At 39.5% G+C, this 22,020-nt stretch overlaps 1 protein-coding gene and 1 long non-coding RNA gene across 2 annotated transcripts in view; one reads left to right on the forward strand and one right to left on the reverse strand.

Annotated features, from left to right (window-relative positions):
• The window catches only part of LOC142496161 (hemagglutinin/amebocyte aggregation factor-like), a 178,335-nt gene that overhangs the window by 74,399 nt on the left and 81,916 nt on the right, over positions 1 to 22,020 (forward strand). The gene's annotated exons all lie outside the window — the stretch shown is intronic.
• LOC142494605 (uncharacterized) lies at positions 14,826 to 18,023 on the reverse strand. Its single transcript, XR_012801558.1, has 3 exons — positions 17,877 to 18,023; positions 15,285 to 15,422; positions 14,826 to 15,155 (listed from the first exon to the last, which is right to left on the reverse strand). It is a non-coding gene; the product is annotated as an uncharacterized LOC142494605 (long non-coding RNA).

Genomic DNA, 22,020 nt, shown 5'->3' on the forward strand with positions numbered 1-22,020 from the left:
TGTCCTTTGTCACGCAAGAAGACCTCTAGCAATTTCGGCCTTAAGGGTTATTTTATTTGCAATACATGCACAGCATGTAAGTACAGTACAAAAAGCATGAAATTTTCTTCTAAAGTTACATCTAAAATTTACAATATCAAACATCACATTAATTGCAACACCTCAAATGTAATTTATCTGTTGGAATGTCCATGCGGTCTGCAGTATGTGGGAATGACTACAAGGCCAATCAAACGCCGCTTGTACGAGCATGTGTACAATATCACCAAAGGTTTAATCACGCATAACGTATCGAATCACTTTCTCCAGGTGCAAAACAGAGATCCTACGGGACTGAAATGTGTGGCTATAGAGGCATTAACACCTAATTGGCGAGGAGGCAACATTAATAGTCTCTTAGGGAGAAAAGAGTCTTTTTGGATATACGAGCTGAAGACTCTGACCCCTTTGGGCATGAACATCGAATTTGACCTTAAGGCATTTTTAGTTAATAAATAAGTACAATTTAAGATTATTTTCAGCCAGTGCAGTAATTTATTAATCTAAACGTCTTTCAGACATTGGACCTAATAAGTACATCCATTTTCTATACCCCACACTGCAGTCCCCTATTCAAGGATTTTTTTTTTCATCAAACAGTCACGTTATATAGCATGCACCATTTATTTAGCGCTCGCTAACACCAAATGTATTGTATTTCCTTTTTTATTTTTTTATTCATTTATTTTTATTTTTACTTTTATTTTTCATTATTTTTTTTGTTTTGTTTTTTGTTTCGCATGTTCTGTCAGCCATTCAAAACATCATTTGTCTGACAGTGCATTTCGTCCTGCTTGGAGCAACTTGAGGGCTAGTTTATTTATAGGTATCACTATATATTTCCGTGTGCATTTTCATGTGTATTATATACCAGCCCCCTTTGCACACTGTCCATTGAACGATGGTTTTTTTCATCAGAGTACCAAGATAGAACACCACTTAGTGTTTCCACAACTATTCACTTTAAATATAGAAAGCATAATGCGGTTCTATGAGCTACATATCCCCTAAGGGGTTAATTACATTCACATCTATATGCTTCTTATGTACTACTATCAGGTTTTTTATGTTATGCATAATTTTGTCTCTCTTGTCTTTTGTTTTATTTTAGGTAATTTTAGATGGGTGTTTATTAGTGTTGTAGTTATCAAATTGTCTTGTCTGTTCACTGTATGTGTTAAAGTTTTCTTTGTACTATGTTGTTAGTGTTGCTGAGACTTGGGACTTATTACTACAGTAGAGCCATTGCGCATGTCCACCAATGTATTGGGTCTATGTACCTTTAAATCGGGACTATATATATGTGGACTCTGCCAGGCTAAGGAACTACGTTTTTACCCCTGAGGAAGGAAGCGCAGTCTTCCGAAACGCGTAGGGTGGTTTTCGTCTGCACAGCTGCTGCTTCGTGACCCACTGCACTACCTGGACTCACCCCATGCTCACCCTGCTGTTGCGGTCTCCGGTTGCGGCGGATGGTTTACAGATCCGGCTATTCACCTGAGCACTGCAGCGAGGATGTAGAGGAGCACAGCAGCGTTTCTTGGCAATATACCAGCTAGTGGATCGCCAAAATGAGGGTAACTCCAAACAGGGATAAGTATTAAAAGGGTACTTTAATGGTCAGTGCAAAAAAACAATGGTAGGAACGCACCTACGCGTTTCGTCCGTAAAGGACTTTCTCAAGGTGTAAGGAGAGGTTCATAGATGCATCCTTATATCCACAAACATTTTCGCGCCAAAATCGCGGCATTTATGACGTCATCTCCATGCGACCGGTAATCTCGTCGCTACTATGACGCGCGCTAGACTCCTTAATCGCGCCCATAATGGAGAGAACGCATAAAGCGCCGTGATTGGCTGAAAAAGCCATAATATTGAATACGAAAACTTTAATCAAAAAAATGTCAAACACACATATTATACATAGAGAACTCATATACACAAGACCAATGGATATCAGATTCAGCTTGTCCCCTTAGAAAAGGAGAAAGGCAGACAAAATCAATCAATAACCCATGAAGAAACAAAATGAAATTAAAAAAAATTAAAAAAATTTAAAAAAATTAAAAAATATTATATCTATTGGTCTTGTCTATATGACAAAAATGATATCCATTGGTCTTGTCTATATGAGTTCTCTATGTATAATATGTGTGTTTGACATTTTTTTGATTAAAGTTTTCGTATTCAATATTATGGCTTTTTCAGCCAATCACGGCGCTTTATGCGTTCTCTCCATTATGGGCGCGAGTAAGGAGTCTAGCGCGCGTCATAGTAGCGACGAGATTACCGGTCACATGGAGATGACGTCATAAATGCCGCGATTTTGGCGCGAAAATGTTTGTGGATATAAGGATGCATCTATGAACCTCTCCTTACACCTTGAGAAAGTCCTTTACGGACGAAACGCGTAGGTGCGTTCCTACCATTGTTTTTTTGCACTGACCATTAAAGTACCCTTTTAATACTTATCCCTGTTTGGAGTTACCCTCATTTTGGCGATCCACTAGCTGGTATATTGCCAAGAAATGCTGCTGTGCTCCTCTACATCCTCGCTGCTTGTATTTACCCTGAGAGGACTGCACGCTGGAACGGATCCACCCATCAAGGACACCACTAAGGAAGGTAAAGGGCCTTGGCCCATTATAGTATTACCCTCCAGTGCTGGACTGATTGAGTTATTTCCCCAGGGTGTAGTATACCATTATTGGGAGACCTATTTTGGGGTACCCGCGTGGGACCACCAGGCCTCTGGTTTCTCACCCTGGGATGTTATGGATTATACTCTATGTCCTTGAACTTGGATCCATTATGGTATATGGAATTATCACTATATCAATGAGCCATCTATGGTGATGCACCAAAACACCACTTATCTATCTACGAACTTACCACAAGCATTGGTTGCACCCAAGATTCAAAGCTCCATTCTCATTATATGGAAGGGTAACTCCTGGGATTGTATTATACATTTTTTTGTCCTCTAATACATATTTTGGACAAAGGTCAGTCCTCCATTATAACCGTATTGCTATAATAAGTGATCTTCTTAAGTATTAGATTGTATCAAAATATAATCACATATAGTGTTAACAGCAATACCTTAGGTTATATACAATGGATTCTCAAGATTCTGCACAGGAAGAATCACCTGAGAATGATGCCCTTGATTATGCATGTCACTACTTTAACCAAAATACTAGATCTGCTAAAGCTCAAAGACTGTTTGATATCCAACCTGAAGTCATATGTGACGATATAACAGATCTTAGTGACCATTTTGCTAAACTACAACGCCTATTGTCTACAGATACCAGATTATTTTGGGATATCATCTCACTAGAAAATTACACCAAATCTAAGCGTATCCCTAGAGGATTGAGAATAAAAAAGTCACCCACTTTCGGCTTTGTAAATTCAGAGTTTAAGAATGATTGGAAGACCATTCTTAATGAATGCTCCTTTAAATTGATAGAGTTGATCACTTCACTCAAAATAAAGGAAAACATTTCTGTAGAAAAAGAAGCCAAATCTCTACAAAAAAAGATAATGAAATTCTCTAAAATGGGCAGCTATCAAGATCATGACCAGTCTCTAGAGAAAGCCATAAAAGATCTGGATAAAGATATCTCTAGAAAAAAACAGATAAAATATGAGCGGGATAAATTGGATTATGAACATAATCAGGTGTACGCATGGGAAAAAGTAAACCAACCAAGAAGGCCTAACAGACCACAAACAGGTTCCTCTACACCTAATAGCAAATCCGCTAATAAATACTGGTCAAAGAAATCAATTCTCAAAAAGACATCCTCAACTGATGATTTACATATCACTGATTATGATACATCTGACACTGATACTTTGGGACATTCTGTGTCGTTTTCGGAGAGACGAGATATGCAACATCAACAAAAACCTAAGGGGCAATGCAACCCTTGGGGGAGGGATGGCTCTGACCGAGATTACAGACAACATGATGGGCACCATTCAGAATCTGAGGCCAATCGACCTTCAAAAAACGAAAGGCGACCAGAAGGGGTAATAAAAGACCGAAGCAAAGAGTCCACGAAAAAACGCAAAATGAACACTTAAGTGGGGAATTGTCAGAAAATGATGGAGTCATCAATATTTCAAATGTTGAATTGACATCAGATGAAATCTCCCTTTTGAACAAAGGGCTCAAGTTTGCCCCAAACTCTGACTTTCAGATATTTGATACTGTAGTGGACCTACATAGATTTATTAGAAAATGTACCCTTAAGAAGTTCTTCAGAGATAAGAACAAGACTGCTTCGGAGATACCTATAGATGCAGACAATGGGAGTGTTGATTTGCTGAATAATATGTCTAATATGCTTTCTTTCAGGGAATCATGTGTCATTCAGGATATGGAGGAATTGAGTGGGGTTGACACGGAAGACATCGATCCTGATACCTTTTTAGGCAGAAGGGATTCGGGTCTGAAGAAGAAATCCCATTTCTTTCCTTCATTTGTAAAGGGTAAATTCTTGACCACATTTGAAAATCTTGTTGAAAGAGACCTTATCCTTTTACACAAGGGTTTTACCTTTGACTCTCCAGCATTCGATCACTCTAGTAATAACTTGACGATGAGTGAACAAAGAGCACTCAGTGATTTAAAATCTAACACATCACTTATTATCAAGAATGCTGACAAGGGGGGAGCTGTTGTAGTGCAGCATAGGGATGACTACCACAGGGAGGCTTTACGCCAGCTCTGTGATACTTGTTCCTATGCTGTGCTGCAATCGGACCCCACAACTAGGTTTCTCAAGGAATTGGGGGATCTACTTGATGAGGGTCTTATTCTGTGTGTCCTCTCTGATAATGAAAAAGAATTTCTCTATAACTCCACTCCCACCACGGCCGTGTTTCACCATCTCCCGAAGATCCACAAATCACTAGTCTCCCCTCCAGGGAGACCTATTATATCTAGTATTGGGTCTTTGGGAGATGGTGTTTCACGGTATGTGGATTCTTTTCTGCAACCGCTGGTCCGGTCATTACCCTCCTTTATCCTTGACAGCGGGGACCTCCTTAAACAAATTGACAATATCACATGGAAAAAAAACTGTTTATGGGTGACTCTTGACCTCACGTCGCTGTATACAGTTATTCTCCATTTGCAAGGGGTGACAGCTGTTAGACACTTTCTCAATCGTTCTGATCTCTCACATGCACAATCGGTTTTTATTATAGATTCAATTTGGTTTTTACTTACTCACAATTATTTTCTGTTTGATGGGGTTCACTATCTCCAGACGTGTGGAACGGCTATGGGGACAAGTTTTGCCCCCTCATACGCCAACCTCTTCATGGGTTGGTGGGAGTCGCTCCACGTGTTTGGAGAAGTGAACATTTATAGGGAGCACATTTTATTTTATCGTCGTTTCATTGATGACTTATTGTTCATTTGGGATGGTGATGTCACTACGTTATTATTATTTATCAACACACTTAACACTAATAACTTTAATCTTAAATTCACTTACACTTTCAACTATCATCACATACACTACCTAGACTTATATTTATATATCAATAATTCACTTAAAATCAACACTGATGTATTCCGAAAACCGAATTCCGAATAGCTGCCACCCCAAAGCCCTAATTAGAAGTATACCAAAGGGCCAACTAATACGACTCCGACGCAATTGTTCCACTAATGAGTCTTTCAATTTCCAGGTCAGGGATTTATATGACCGCTTTATCAAGCGGGGCTACAATCACCATGACCTGGTTAAAACAATTAACGAGGTCTCAGCCATGGACAGGAGAGACCTGCTCCAGCGGTCCCCTAGGAAGCCCACCCTGGATGATTGCCCACTCTTTATTACCCCTTACATTAAACAGGGAGAACAAATAAGGAATATCTTGAAAAAACATTGGTCTGTTCTCTGCCTAGATCCTGTTTTAAGACCAATAGTCTCATCAGGTCCAAGAGTTGTCTTCAAAAAGGCTAAAACTCTAGCCAATATCCTCTCACCAAGCCTCTTTAACAAAGTTATTACAAAACACCCAAACCTACCAAAAGGGACATTCAAATGTAACAAATGCAAAATATGTCCAAAGATGATACAAGGTAATACTTTTACGTCTACCGTGAACAGAATGATTCATAAAAATAGGATGTTTATTAACTGCAACTCAACTTTTGTTGTTTATCTGATCACGTGTGGGTGCGGGTGCCAGTACGTAGGCCGTACGACCAGATGTCTCAAGACCAGGATGATGGAGCACTTCAGGCTCATATCCAAAGGAGATCTTAGTCACCCTGTCTCCAAACACTTTTCATGCTGTAATAGAGGGGGTCCCACTAATTTTTCTTTTCAAGGTATTGAAATAGTCACTCCCTCAATCCGAGGGGGTGACAGAACCCTGCAGTTGGATCGCCGTGAGGCATTCTGGATCTTCACATTACGGACCAGGGTGCCTCACGGTATGAACACTGACTGGGATCTTACGCATTTTCTGTAGTTACTCTTTTTAGTTTATTAATACACATATGAGTCTGAAGTGCTTATGATCACTCTGGTCAATTTATCTTCAATATCTGAGGATAAGGATATTTTTATCTTCTCTTTCTAATGATTATGTATAATCACAAGATGATGTTTCCTTTATATATGTTTGCGTTTCTGGTCTTTTCTAATGACTATACATTTATGGAATGATGTCTTTGTTATATATGCTTATGCCAAATCACAATTATGCATCATCAAGGGTTTAATTGTTTGTTCTCTTTAAACTTTTTGATAATTATGGAGATTACACTCTCTTTTAATAATACTGGTCATATCTAAATATCAACATGTGTAACACACATGAGATATATATATTATTACTATATACCATAGGTATCAATATCCGGTATTTCCTTTTCCCCCCATTTTCTTTCTCCTTAATTATTCTTTTTGATTAGTTTTTATTACATGTTCTGTCTTATGGTTCCTTTTAAAAGTATTTTTACTTTTTCTTTTGTGTCTGATTTTTTAATCACTTGTGTTACAACTTATCATGAGTATTTCTGTGCACCTTGTATATTGATTGCTGGATTCAGTACAAAGAAATAATTGCATACTATTAGTAATACGCTAAATTATAGGTTATATTTAGTTTATCTATACCGTCTTCAGTGTATGATTCCAGCTCTAACAATATATTGAGATTGGGAATGAGAGTTCCCTGTTCCCTTAGTATTCTTTAACCCAATTATTTATATACTTTGTATGTTGCCAAGGATTAGGATTGTTAACCTTTACCATTACTTATCAAGTACTGTATGTACAATTATAGGCACAGATCTGGTTACTCCTAACAAAGCTTCCATATTAAGTATATTTTTTAAATTTTTTTTAATTTAATTTTGTTTCTTCATGGGTTATTGATTGATTTTGTCTGCCTTTCTCCTTTTCTAAGGGGACAAGCTGAATCTGATATCCATTGGTCTTGTCTATATGAGTTCTCTATGTATAATATGTGTGTTTGACATTTTTTTGATTAAAGTTTTCGTATTCAATATTATGGCTTTTTCAGCCAATCACGGCGCTTTATGCGTTCTCTCCATTATAGGCGCGAGTAAGGCGTCTAGCGCGCGTCATAGTAGCGACGAGATTACCGGTCGCATGGAGATGACGTCATAAATGCCGCGATTTTGGCGCGAAAATGTTTGTGGATATAAGGATGCATCTATGAACCTCTCCTTACACCTTGAGAAAGTCCTTTACGGACGAAACGCGTAGGTGCGTTCCTACCATTGTTTTTTTGCACTGACCATTAAAGTACCCTTTTAATACTTATCCCTGTTTGGAGTTACCTTCATTTTGGCGATCCACTAGCTGGTATATTGCCAAGAAACGCTGCTGTGCTCCTCTACATCCTCGCTGCTTGTATTTACCCTGAGAGGACTGCACGCTGGAACGGATCCACCCATCAAGGACACCACTAAGGAAGGTAAAGGGCCTTGGCCCATTATAGTATTACCCTCCAGTGCTGGACTGATTGAGTTATTTCCCCAGGGTGTAGTATACCATTATTGGGAGACCTATTTTGGGGTACCCGCGTGGGACCACCAGGCCTCTGGTTTCTCACCCTGGGATGTTATGGATTATACTCTATGTCCTTGAACTTGGATCCATTATGGTATATGGAATTATCACTATATCAATGAGCCATCTATGGTGATGCACCAAAACACCACTTATCTATCACCTGAGCACTGGGCTGCGGCCACTGACGCGTCATCCGGCTATCACGGCGGCCTTCCCAGCATACAGCAGCTGGTGCACGTGAGGAGCAGAGGTCCGAGGCAGAACTAGTGACAAGGGATTTTCACTGAGCTGCGGTCAGACGCCAGGACAAGTGGCGTAGCCAAGAGAGGGGATACTCTCCAATTTATCCACTGCTTGTGCCCTTTGAGCGTCTGGTAAGCGGGCATTTCTCCTGTGGCTGCGGTGCAGACGTGACCCTTCATTTTAATGTTGTTTTATTAAATGTGATGTTTTACTACAGTCTTGTGTCTCAGCACATGTTTGTCTACCAGTGTTACATGTTTGTCTAGTAGTGTCTAGTGTTTTAACAGTGACTGTATTACACTATGTTTGTTTTTTTCTCTTTTGCATGATTCACTGTCTTCATGGGAAGAATTCCAGCGGATTGCATCATTTTACTGGTTGTATAAAAGATTTATTTATCTTATATATGTTGTTCACCCAGCGCCATAGATATAACATTTGTTTACAGTATGGTTTTGATAACCCTTCTACATTTATTTGTATATTGGTTCATCATGTGTGTGTGTATATATATATATATATATATATATATATATATATATATATTTGCATGATGAAGCCACTGTACAAATTCATGGGTGAAGGGTGGGTATCGGGCCAGTGTGGCTTAACCCCTTAATTACCTTTGCGGTTATTATCCGATAAGGTGTTTAAGGGGTTAATTGATATCTGAATGCAATTACAATGTATTGGCTTTGTTTTGGCTATGTATTTTGTGGGCAAGACAAGGATGTTGCTGGCGACGGAGACTTCTTATTGATGAGGTCAGTAGTACTTTATTTATTTGAATATGCTAGTTAATGTTTTTAATAATGGGCAAATAATCTATTATCCCTATCTGGATAATAGTTATTTTGCACATTATTGTACTGTAGGTGTTGGGGGGGTGTATGTATTGAATGTATAGGCCAGGTTTATTTTTTTTACATTCAGGGTTTGTTCCGTGGTTCCGCGTGAGACCTCTGGAGACCACCTGTGGTTTCCTCGGGTATCTCACGGGTACCAGGCTGGTGGTTCCACGGGTGACACATGCGGGGATGAAGCGGTGGCCTCACATCTGTGGGGGCACCGCGGACCCATAGTCTGCGGGGATGAAGCTGTGTGGTCCCACTTCTGTGGGGGCACCGCCGACCCGTAGGTGCTGGGATGAAGATGTGTGGTCCCACTTCTGTGGGGGCACCGCGGACCCGTAGTGAGCACCCGTGAGTTCCCAGACCCCCGTGGGAACCACCCGAGGCCCCGCAGACACGTGTGGGTCTGACCCGGGGCTCCCAGACATCCTTGGGCCTACCGTGGGGACCCAATTGAGGCCCACGGTGATCCAAGGAGACCACCTGGGGACCATGGCGCTGGCGGGACCCACCAATAGGACTCCAGAACCTGTTTGAAAAGGGCTGCTGGTACCCTGTAGGTCTGTCAGGTGCCCCGCCAGCCCACCGGGGACTCGCTTGGGGCTGCGTTATGAACCCTGTATAAAAGGATAAATCTTGTATTTATGGGGGGGCACAGGGGGTGGGTAATGTATTTAATAAATACAATGATGTTTATTATGTATCACTGTATTGTTTTTATTGTGGGTACTGGGTGTGGGGGGGTATGTGGGTAGGCCTCCCTTGTGGGTAGTGGGTGAGGGTGGTTAGGCCACATGGGGTGGGGGGTTAGTGTGGGAGGGTATGTAGGCGTCCCGAGTGGTGGGTGAGGGTGGGTTAACCCCTTAATGACTGTAGCGGTTAATAATCGCTATGGTGATTAAAGGGTTAGGGGACATTACATTGGATATTTTCATTATTGTGCCTGTTTTGCAGCAGCGGAGGGGGCCATGGGCAGGATGAAGAGGAGGATGGCCTTCATCGTGGCAGCCGGACATGGGTGGTGAGTACTATATGTATTTAATGTATTTATTTTTGTTTATGTATTTAAAATACACAGGGGGTGTATGTTGTTTATTGCAATGTTTATTGGGGGCAAATGTCCCCAATAAACATGCAATTCTGCCTTAACCCCTTCATTGCCTTAGCGGCTATCCGCTATGGTAATGAAGCAGCATTTATGTATTTTTAATACTATTTTGCGGGAGCAGGGGGCCCCCTGAGCTGAACCGCATTAATTTGTGGCTCAGAGACCCCCTACTTCCCGAGTTACAGGCCCCGGTTTGGGGCATCGGTGCCAGTGTCGCCGCCATATTTATAGCGGGCATGTCGCGAATGAGACGCTATAAAGATGGCGGCGACACTGCCACCCGATGACACATTCCGGGGCCTGTAACTAGGGAAGCAGGGGGTCCCTGGTCCACAAAGTGATGCGGTTCAGCTCGGGGGACCCACTGCTCACTGTACAGTATTATTAAATAAATATTCATGCTGCTTCGTTACCGTATCAGATACTTGCAAAGGTAAGGAACGAGTCTTTATTGATATGTGTGTTTTATTCATATTGTAGATGTGCAGAGGGTCTCCGGAGCTGAACCGCTGTGGTTTTAGGTCCGGGGACCCCCTGCTCCCCGAGATACAGGCCCCTTTAGGGGGTGCCGGTATCCCTCTGCTTTGTTTACATGCCGCGGTCACGTGATCGTGAAATTTAAATGCAGAGGGATACCGGCACCTCATAAAGGGGCCTGAATCTCGGGAAGCAGGGGGTCCCCGGACATGAAATCAATGCGGTTCAGCTCCGGAGACCCCCTGCACATGTACACTATCAATAAAAGTTGTTTATAAATACTTTATTTGTTGCCGATGTTTGCGCTGAGGGAGCGGCTTGTCTCTCTCTGCTGCAAACATGTATCGGCAGACAAGGCCTATCGGAAGGCATATCGGGAGGCAGGCTGTATCGACACAAGCTCATTGGCAGCTTTGCTTTCGCAGTGATTCGGCAGGGATCGGAAGGATTCGGCCCTTACTGAATACTGCGAGGGCAAATCGCCAAAAAACGCCCTATCCGCCACCTATCCACCACACTTGCCGAAAAGTTTTTGGGCTCTATGCAGTAAGCGCCGAAAAAGTGCAATGGCCAAGCTTACCGATTTGACATTATTTTGGCGATTTTCCCTCTCCGTATGCAGTAAGTGCCGAATGTCTTCCAAATGAAGCCGATAACATTTCCGCCCACTCTCACGATGATTTGCCGATCACACACAGGTGTATCTGCGTGCATAGCGGGGTGGTGTTAGGTTCGCCAATGAAACTTCTTGCTGAATCAGGCGAAGCAAGCATGTATTGGATAGCGCGGCCTATTTAAAGGCAACGTGTACTGTTAATCATTCTCTGTGTTGTTGGGAGTGAGAGAGAGAGAGACGCACAGAGCTGGGCGATTTCATATTTGCATATTGACTGAGAGAGTTGTTGTGTATTGTGAGATCTTTGTCCTTTGTTGTTTTGTTTACATCTTTGTCTTGTTTTGTATGTGTAAGTGTTTAGTGTGATTGGCTTTACATTTGTTTTCTGTTCTTTGTGAGTGCTACAGGTATGGATGCAAAATGTGGGAAGAGTGATGCTGGTGTGAGTGGTACTGCTAGACGTGTGAGTACGCGTATGAGTGAACGTAGGGTTCAGCCGAGTGCTGTTGCTGGGAGTGCGAGTGCTGTTGCTGGGAGTGTGAGTGCTGTTGCTGGGAGTGCGAGTGCTGTTGATGTGAGTGTGAGTGCTGCTGGTGGCTCAGTTGCTGATGGGGTGTCTGGTGGTGGCGTGCTTGCTGGTGGCCCGCTTTTGGAGTCTCTTCCATTGGAAGAAGGAGAGTCCAGTCAGCACCAGCCAAGCTCTGAGCCTAAACCTGCTCGGAAGAAACGTGTGGAGCAGCCACGTAATCCTCGCTTCAATGACAACGAAAACACAGCTCTTGTCACTGGGATTTTGGAGCACTATGACAGTCTGTTTGGCCATTTAGTAGGTAAGTTTACCTTTGCATTCATTCTTCAAATACATGTCATCCTAGGTCATGTGAGGTGTGTTAATATGCAAATATGGGTCCATAATATCTATCAATGCAAATTATTTTCTAAACACATATTTGTATCATGCGTTACAACGACAAGAACACTCAGTCGTTCCATTTGCGCAAACTTCATACAATATTAATGCAAGCTTCCTTACATGTCTATGTTTACATGTGAATGCTCATGTGCTTCACTTATTACACATAAACCAGCATGTTTGGTATATCTTGGAACAGCTAGCAGTGTAGGAAATTGTTCGTTTTATTATTATGAATGAACGTCATATATTTTGTATGTATTTCAAGGGCGGACAAGTTCAGCAAGCAAAAAAGAAAAGTGGAATGAAATAATAATTGCTGTGAATGCGTGTGGGAATCGTGTCAGGGACAAGAATAATTGTCGCAAGAGATTTGACGATATTAGGGCAAAATTAAAAAGGAAAATACAAGAACAACGCTTGCATGCTTCTGGCACTGGAGGTGGGCAGCCAGCACAATGTCTCATCTTAACTCCATTGGAGGAGCAGCTTCGTGAAAAATTACTTCCCGTCGTCGTGGAGGGTTTGCCCGGTGACAGAGACATCGGAATTTTTCTTCTGAATTTTCACCAGGTGAGAAATGTTACTGTAGAAATCCTCAAAGAGGTAGGAGCGGAGCACAGCAGAGTGGATGCAGGGGCTAGACACCAAAGTAGATAAAAATCCTTTATTCCCCGATCAACATCATGGTAGTGGATGAATGAAACTCTCTAAGAGAAATGTTACTGTACTAGGCGTGTCGTTGGTTACAGTTATTTTAGAAATTTCCGCTGCTATTTATACTTTCTTCTCAATATAAGCATACCTACATCTATATATGTATATATGTCTCTCTCTATATATATATATCTATCAATATATATTTATATTTCGTTGTCCTACTAAAAGCAGTAAATAATATATCACGTGGCACTGCGTGCTCATTTGCATGTCATCTCCCACAATCCTTTGCTGCAGTGGAAGCAATTTATGCTGCCCGAAGATGGGGAACAACAGGGTAGCACACATGTCTAAGACATGCTAATGAGCAAACATTACTATGTACTGTTGCAGTACATACATATATATAATAGTAATTTATATTTAATTTATTTTACACCTACAAACACGACATTACAGCCTCTTCAAATCATGCATCAAAGATATTGCATGCAACGGCCAACAAACATCTCTTGCACTAACACATTTGCTTTTGTTTATAAAAAGGTCCTTTTTTGCTTCATGTCATATACAGAGAGCATAATGAGGCACACGTTGCATATGTTATGTAATTGTGTTCATAGGTAACACACTTCAGACTACTATTTAGCTCATCTACCATTGTGTTAAAGCAGCTGCAATTAATATATAATCACAGCATGCACGTGAACTCAGGGGGTGGGGTTCTGCACACAGCCAAATAACAGGGTCATGTTACGGTCAACTTTGTTGACACCATTTTCTGCTGCTTGAATTAATTGAAAGGTCAGGGTGATTTTAGTTTGTGAGGGAGGGACTACAGTTCTTAAAACCTGACAAGCTAAACAGAAGTTAATCACAGTCATTTGAAATGGTAACTCAATGTACCAATTCACCCACCAAACCATTATGTATCAAACCGTACGTTACAAATTCGTTCACTCAGATGTATTGTTCAACTTATATCAACACCACATTATGACACCAGTAGCATCTGTGAGCGACACACTGCATGTGTTGTGTTGTTGAGTGGCAGCCACATTCAGCCCTGCTACAGCTTCTATTAATGTAGCACACATATCCTGTAACAAAAACAATAACTTTTCCAATATTACCTACTTAATGTTAAGCATTGTCAACGTTGATCTCATGATAGTGATGTACATTATTATTGTGATATTACTGCACAACATATGCATTGTATGTCCAATATTAGTAATATGTTGCAAACGCATTACTGCATAAAAATTGTATGTTGTATGTTAGTGAACAAAAAAGTCCTAAGTACACTGGCATGTACATTGTTCTTAAAACGATTAATGTTCCGTTTGCCACACACATATTTTCAGTTCATGAAGTGATGCTGTTAGTTAGCCATAAATACTCAAGATACAATAACTCAATGTTCATTATGTACACATGTCAATTAACAACTGATGTTATTGTTCTATATAGTTGCTCCTGGAGGACATGTGTCACCTGAGACTGAACAAGTGTCTTCACCGGGGTCATGCAGCTCATCGCACCTGGAAGCTGAGTGTATGAGGTGCAGGACATATAATATGTTCATTTCTATATGTTATGTTGTCATGTTAATTAATTGTTTTTGACATGTTATTTAAATTGGATCATTTAGTGTCACTGAAAATAAAGTTTTTAAGAAAACATGTATTGTGTTTGTGATGTAAAGTATCATGTAGGAGTTGTGAGGTTTGAACAACCTTTCATTCATTCTTATTTCACACTGAGTCGAAACATAATTCTTAAGTCAAAGTACATTTTAATGTGACGTCATAAAACGTATGGAAACATGTTAGGTGTTAGTTGTTATCACAGTGTATAATTACATAGTTAAACAGCAGACATTAGCATGCCATTTCACAATGTGTTCATTTATTTTTAGAACATGATGATGCCAAAGAAACAGAAATGCAATCAAGTGAGCATGAAGAGGTTCCCATTCAAAGAGTAACACAGGCAATTCCTCCAGCAAGTAACACATACGCAGCAATAGTAGCTTCTGAAGAAAAAATTGTTGAAGCAGAAAATCGTCGCCATTCAGAAATGATGTCAGTGCACGAAAAGATGATATCACTGCAGGAAGAAACGATATCACAATTGTCACGTCTCCACAGAGTCTTCATTGAAGTTCCTAAACAGATACAAAAATTAAACACGACATTAGAAGCAGTAGTTGTTGAGCTAACCCAAGCTAATCACTTGAGAATGACTACAACAGCACATCATTTCAACTTTAACCAATCAGAGGATGGATCTTTACATGCTGCTACTTTTTCACCCCAGGCATCTGATCTTCATTCCCCAGGTCGGGATGTTACCGGTACATTAGCTGAAAGTTCTGTGCATGTTCCTGTCAACATCCAACCGCTGCCATCTGTAGAAAATCTGTAGCTGACACCTACAAAGGAGGCACCAAAAAGAAAAATGCACAAGCAGTTACTACTGACCAATTTTTGGAAAGAAACTAAAAAACACAAACATGAAACGGAGCAAGCATCAGTAGTGCAGTGTGTACCAACTTGTTCACAACTGCCACTGCCCACAAGCCCTGCCCGTGAAGTGTCACTGCCCACAAGCCCTGCCCGTGAAGTGCCACAGGCCACAAGCCCTGCCCGTGAAGTGCCACAGGCCAGTCAAACTGGCTCTGTTTTGCTTAAAGTTGTTGGCAAATGGAAAAAAAAAACTCAACCGACAACAAGCAGGCCTGTGACTCGGTCTCAAAAGGAACAAAAAGAATACATTTTCTAATTAAGTAAATCTGTATTTGGCCTTGTGTTGTTGACTTGAGATTATCTAATGAATATTGTATGTATGATCAAGATCTGTTGTTTCCAAACATTCAAGTATGTCCTTGTACACGTGAAGGTTTGGAAATGTTCACAGTCCGAATGAATGCATAATGTAATTAATAGTTATGTATTAATCATCTGTTCAGTAATGGTCCAACATTACACAGTAGCAATGTTTAGAGAAGCTGACATTCAATTAGCTGCAAAAGATTGTATTTGGGTGTGTTTGGTAGGTAATTTATGTAGTCATTGCATGTTAATATTATTAACATGCAAGTTAAAAAAATATATATTTTACTGCTAACATCTTACATTTCAGTTATGTGCAGGATTAAGTGTAAAATATGACTTTCCTTCACCTTCCTTGAAGCTTCTTAATGTTGGCCTTTCATCATGTACTGTATGAGTACTGGTTACATTAACATATCTTTGCATGTGTACTAATATATATGTAGTAATTATGGATATATGTACACACACAGTGTATAACTAAAATATATATATATATATATATATATATATGTATTAAACATGTAAATTTGTATAGATTTTTTGTTACACAATATATATATATGATGCTTCCTTGTGAAAACACAGTATTGAAAAAAAAACAGGCCTTATGTTAGTGAAATATACATGATCTCACCCTTTAACAATATGGCCCTAATATTATGAAGCACATAATTCACTCACCTTTATCACCATTTAAATAGGTTACATACAAGGCCTACTTACTGCCATCAATATGTTCATTGTAGAAATGGATTAAATAGATATATTATATGTTGTAACACTACAGGCCTTGTAAACTCACAATAGGCCTTGTTTGATGTTAACTCCAAATTGGACACAGCTGACTCTAATAGGCCCTCAAACATACTTACCCTGTAATGTTTAAACCTTTAAAAAAATCTGAACAATATAACAATCCCTGTTGACATATAAGGCCTTAAATAATGTAACATACACACACAAACACACATATATCTATATTTAATTGTTGGTTTTATAGACATATATATATTTTTTTTTTTACATATACATATGTATATGTGTTTATGATATATATATATATATATATATATATACATATATATATATATATATATATATAAATCTAGATATACACACATAGTCAAACTGTGTGAGCCAGACAGAGAGTTAACCACACAGAAAGATACACACAGTGAAATTTATAAAAAAAACACAGAGAAAACATTAGCAGGTGTGTGTGTATATCTCATTATATGTCAGTGTAGCCAGTATTTTCATAATGCCAACACTGTAGAATTTCTCACCCACATTGTTTTTTAATTAAAATCCTACACTTGTTTTGAGAATGTAGATTAATTTAAAAACAATGTAACTTTCACAGTGAAATGGCAATCTTTACCCAAAAATGTGTGCCAATTATTTCTACACATTCGCATTGGTGGTTTTAAAAAGGAGTGAAACATGGAACTAGAATAATGACCTTGACAAAACCCACAAAAGATAAGATTTAAATAGTTTCACATTCAAAAGAAAAAACCTACAACTCAAGTTTCACACATTGAGAGGCAGCAATGGCAGAGCAGACAACATTGAACAGTCATCCGCACAAATCGTATAAAATAATGATAGCAGAGGCCATCATATCAACAGAACAAAACAAAGCCAACGTGGGCCAGATCTATGACTTGATCAGAAGTAAATATACATATTACCAAGACCCGTGCCGCGCTGGAAATTTTAAATCATCTGTACGATTCACTTTATCAACAAATGATTGTTTTGAACGTGTCATGATAACCTACATGAAAGGTATGGATTTTGGCAGATTGCACCACAATTTAAAATTACCATGGAACATGGCACATATCTTCTGATAAATAGCATATTTATTCCTAATACCAATAGCAATGGATCCGCTACTACTGCTCCGTCTGAATCGATACCTGCTGCAATATCTGCACCCTCCATTCCTGAAGCACAGATGCAAGATGAACATAACTACTATGATCTTTTACCAAACCATTTTGGTGAAAACACATTAGAATGGCAAAACCAAGAACTGTACGTACCTCCGGACGTATTGTTTGAAGAAGGCAGTGCCGATTCCTATGAGCGCCTCATGGAGATGTGTGTCCTACAGGATTCAACGGTTGCCTCAACCATGGATGAAAATGCATTGTCTTTCTGGAGCGACTAGTTGCAGCCAAACGAAGTGTTACTTCTACAAGAATGGTAAATATAATAATCGTTATGCGTTGACTCACCGTTAAAAGTTTAAACTTTTTTCTATTGACCATTTTTACGCTAAATGCGTGGATAGAGCGTAACATTGCAGACAGCATAACATGTAGCGTTCACAAACACATTGTTTCCTATTACAATATACTACAAGCAGAAACATTACTACACATTGCTAACGGAATAAATATACCTAGTTTCCTATCTCTTAAAACATATCATTGCAACATGTTACCATAACTGTAACACACACCTCTTTGTTTGTCATGCAACATCTAAAAAAAAGAGGGTCGGCCACATATGACGTGGGACCCTTGTCATGTGCCAAGGCGTCCTTAAAAAGGATTACGGATGTAAGCCCCACCCACAACCGACGTGCGCACGTCAAAGCCTATTGGCTGTTTCCGTTTGTTATTGTTACGGTCACTGCACTGTGTCATGCGCACGCGTCTGTGTTTGTGGGCGTGCACAGTGCGGTAGGCCAATGTTAATTCAGTGGGAGCAGTGTTTGCGTGCACTTCACGCTGCCTTAACATGACGTCACACGTATTGTATTCGCTCATTGGGTGATCGGCCGTTGTTTCCGTCCACACACGTCCTTTTAAAAAAATTATAGAAGTACGTGTTTAGAACGAATGTAGTTTAGCGTTCATTGTATTTTAAATAAAAAATTTATGCTTAATGCTAGTAACAACATGTATTGAACGCACAGCGTACACATTGTTTAGCGCATGCGCTAACACTTAGTCGACACAATCGTGACGTGCATGCGCAAATTAAGATGTGCGCGCACATTATTATGTATACTGGCAACGGAAAGATCATATCCATAGTTATGCCTGCTACGCAATTAACAAAAGGATACATAATGATGTTTTCTTGTAAGCTTGCACTTCTAACATATAAGTGACTAACGCGTGGATATACACAATCATATAGAGATGTGTAACGCATTGTCACGGCTACACATATATAAAGGTGCCATCTGTGACCATCATCTGTTTGCTGTATTTCAGAGATGTCGGTGAAAAATCAATGGGATCAAAGTATGATTTCAGAAGAGTCAAACCTTATATGAGATGATTGTGAGGAGGAGCGACCGACTAATATACTACATATGCTACAATTGTTATAATGCTTGCAGCGCATATTAACAAACAATACAAAATATTATCCGGTTATGCCTATATTTCATAACCACTTCATTAACATAATGATGTTGATAAACAGTGCAGTTAGTAAATTTACTGTGTGTTCTTTATTTTGTACGAACATTATATGCCATGCTCTGTGTAATATATAACAACCATTGGCACTCTGCAAACACATTTGTGTAGTATATTGTATAATGGAACGTATGACTGTAGAAAGTATGTAAAGGAGACTTAAAACCAAGTAGCCATTTCATGTAAAAATTCTCATGTTAAATGGGGATGTTGTTAAAATTGTTTTGGAGTGTGGCAAATAATTTTAATGCCAAGATGTAGTGCTCAACTATAATGCATGATGTTATGAATATTAGGTACAGATCATGTAAACATGTAAGTTTCTGTGTATATTTAATTTACCCAACTATCTATGTTTTTCTGTGTTTAGTAAACGTTAAACACATACATAGTAAAGTCAGTATGATGATATAAGCTAACATAAGAAACCTGATTTTATCATTTGCCGGTGTTATACATGCATCATATACAAATGTATACAGACACAAACAGTTGTCTTGAAAAGTGTGCCTATGCAAATGTGCACGTGATTGACGTTCATATGTTGAGAATACTTGTAAATGATCATCATAATAATGATGAACTGACGTGAATGACATTACAACTATATTAACAACATTGTCATTGGGTGAAATGAATTATGCAAAATTACTAATAAATGTATGAAATATTTTGCTTTGTGTTAACAGTTTGACACTTGTTACATGTAGGTAACATCAACACACATGTGTGACTTATACATACACATGTGACAATGTAAAAATAATCTTTACAATTAATTGATACCATTACTAATCACATACATTGCAACATATAAGATGTACAAAGCATTGGTGGGATTACAGGCATTCATGCATGGAGTGTTATGATAACTCATGTGCATCCGTGATTAATCACCTCCCCTAAGGAAAAAACTAGCAGCATTTATCCCCTTCTCTCCACCCACCCCTATATTAGATTTATGGAATTTTTAATGGAACATACATTAAATGTGATGTCATGTCAGTAATCATTTTCAAATACAATGCACATGAAACCTCAATAGTAGCTAAACGCATGTACATGATACAGAAACAAGATGTATGTAAGATTTGAAGTTGACAACTATATTGGGTTTATACATCCTATAATTATACGTATATAGAGGTAGGCACATCTTATGACATATGTCAGTTCATATACATACCATGATCAGTCATAGAGGAGATATACCTATAAAAAAATTGAACCATATATAAATTGCAAACATTGACATGACATCTTCATTAACGTAAGCAACACACCAAAGTGTCTATTTGGTGTTACATATGAAACACCATGTATATTTTGTCACATAAAATATGAAAAGCAGCCTGGTGTACACATCATATTGATGCGTATGTAACAGTGTAACAATAACATTGTATGTAACCATACTGCAAGAATGAATGACTATGGCCATACTATGTGTATTGTGTTTGCATAATCCAGAACACAATGTTACGAAATTAATCATTTGTAACACATGTTGTATTCACATACACACAACTAATTTACCACACAGCAGAGAAGAGAAAGGTGTGCGACCCATATTCATCTGTGTCCTAACAGAAGGTTATTATAAAAAATGTAGTGTTAATATAACATAATTGATATATAAAATTAGTACTAGGAACATATATGTATGTACTTACATGAAAAAAAAGTATTTATGACATTCTGGCGTGTCTCGGCACCACTGGCTGTTTGTTCATTTTTAGCTGGTACATTGGTGGGATGCTCCTCTACCAAAGCCTGACCTATGTCTGCTTGTACATTATGTCTGAGGGCCACATTGTGCAAAATGCAACAGGCAATGATTATATCAGACACTTTTTCTGGCTTATATTCAGTGTTCGAAAAACCTATACATTTGCTCGCCCCGGGCGAGTGGATTTAACCCCCGGGCGAGTAAATATTGGCCCAAGCAGCACACGTTTGGTACTAGGTGGCGAGTAGATTTTTTTGTGTGGTGAGTAGATTTTTTGGTGATTTGTCAACCACTGCTTATATTGAAGAGCCCCACCAGTTCTGTCGAGACACCTAAATCTTGTTTTGAGAAGGCCAAATGTCCTCTCTATAATGGATCGCGTAGATATATGGGCAGCATTGTACCTCTCCTCTGCTTCAGTTTGAGGGTTAAGCACCGGGGTCAAGAGCCACGGCCTAATTCCGTATCCTGAGTCACCTATAATCAATGGAGCACACATAAGGTAAAATTAGTGATAACATTAAAAAAAAAATCATTCCTAACCTAAAATGAGGTTTGTGTTACAACATCCAAATATGTACTCCCCCAGCAGCCAACCATGTCCAAAATGGCCTTCTTCGAAACTATGGAAGACTGATGAGTTCCTCAGGATAGAGGAATCGTGACTGGAACCAGGAAATTTGGCTACCACATGCATTATCTTCATCGTGGCATCGCATACCACCTGTACATTCAGGGAATGGTAGTGCTTACGGTTGCAGTAAGCATGCTCACTCTGACTAGGCGGGATCAAAGCAACATGGGTGCAATCTATTGCACCCATCACACATGGTATCCCTGCTATGGTATAAAAGTCATTCCTTACTTCCATCCACTCTGTCTGCTCTTTAGGAAAATTAATATAATTCCTAGCGCGTCTATTGAGTGCATAGAGAAACTGGGTAAAGGCCCGCGAGAATGTAGATTGCGAGACCCCGCCCACTATGCCCACAGTTGTCTGGAATGACGCGGAAGCAAGAT

Source organism: Ascaphus truei, chromosome 5 (assembly GCF_040206685.1).
Source record: "Ascaphus truei isolate aAscTru1 chromosome 5, aAscTru1.hap1, whole genome shotgun sequence".
NCBI classification, from domain to species: domain Eukaryota; kingdom Metazoa; phylum Chordata; class Amphibia; order Anura; family Ascaphidae; genus Ascaphus; species Ascaphus truei.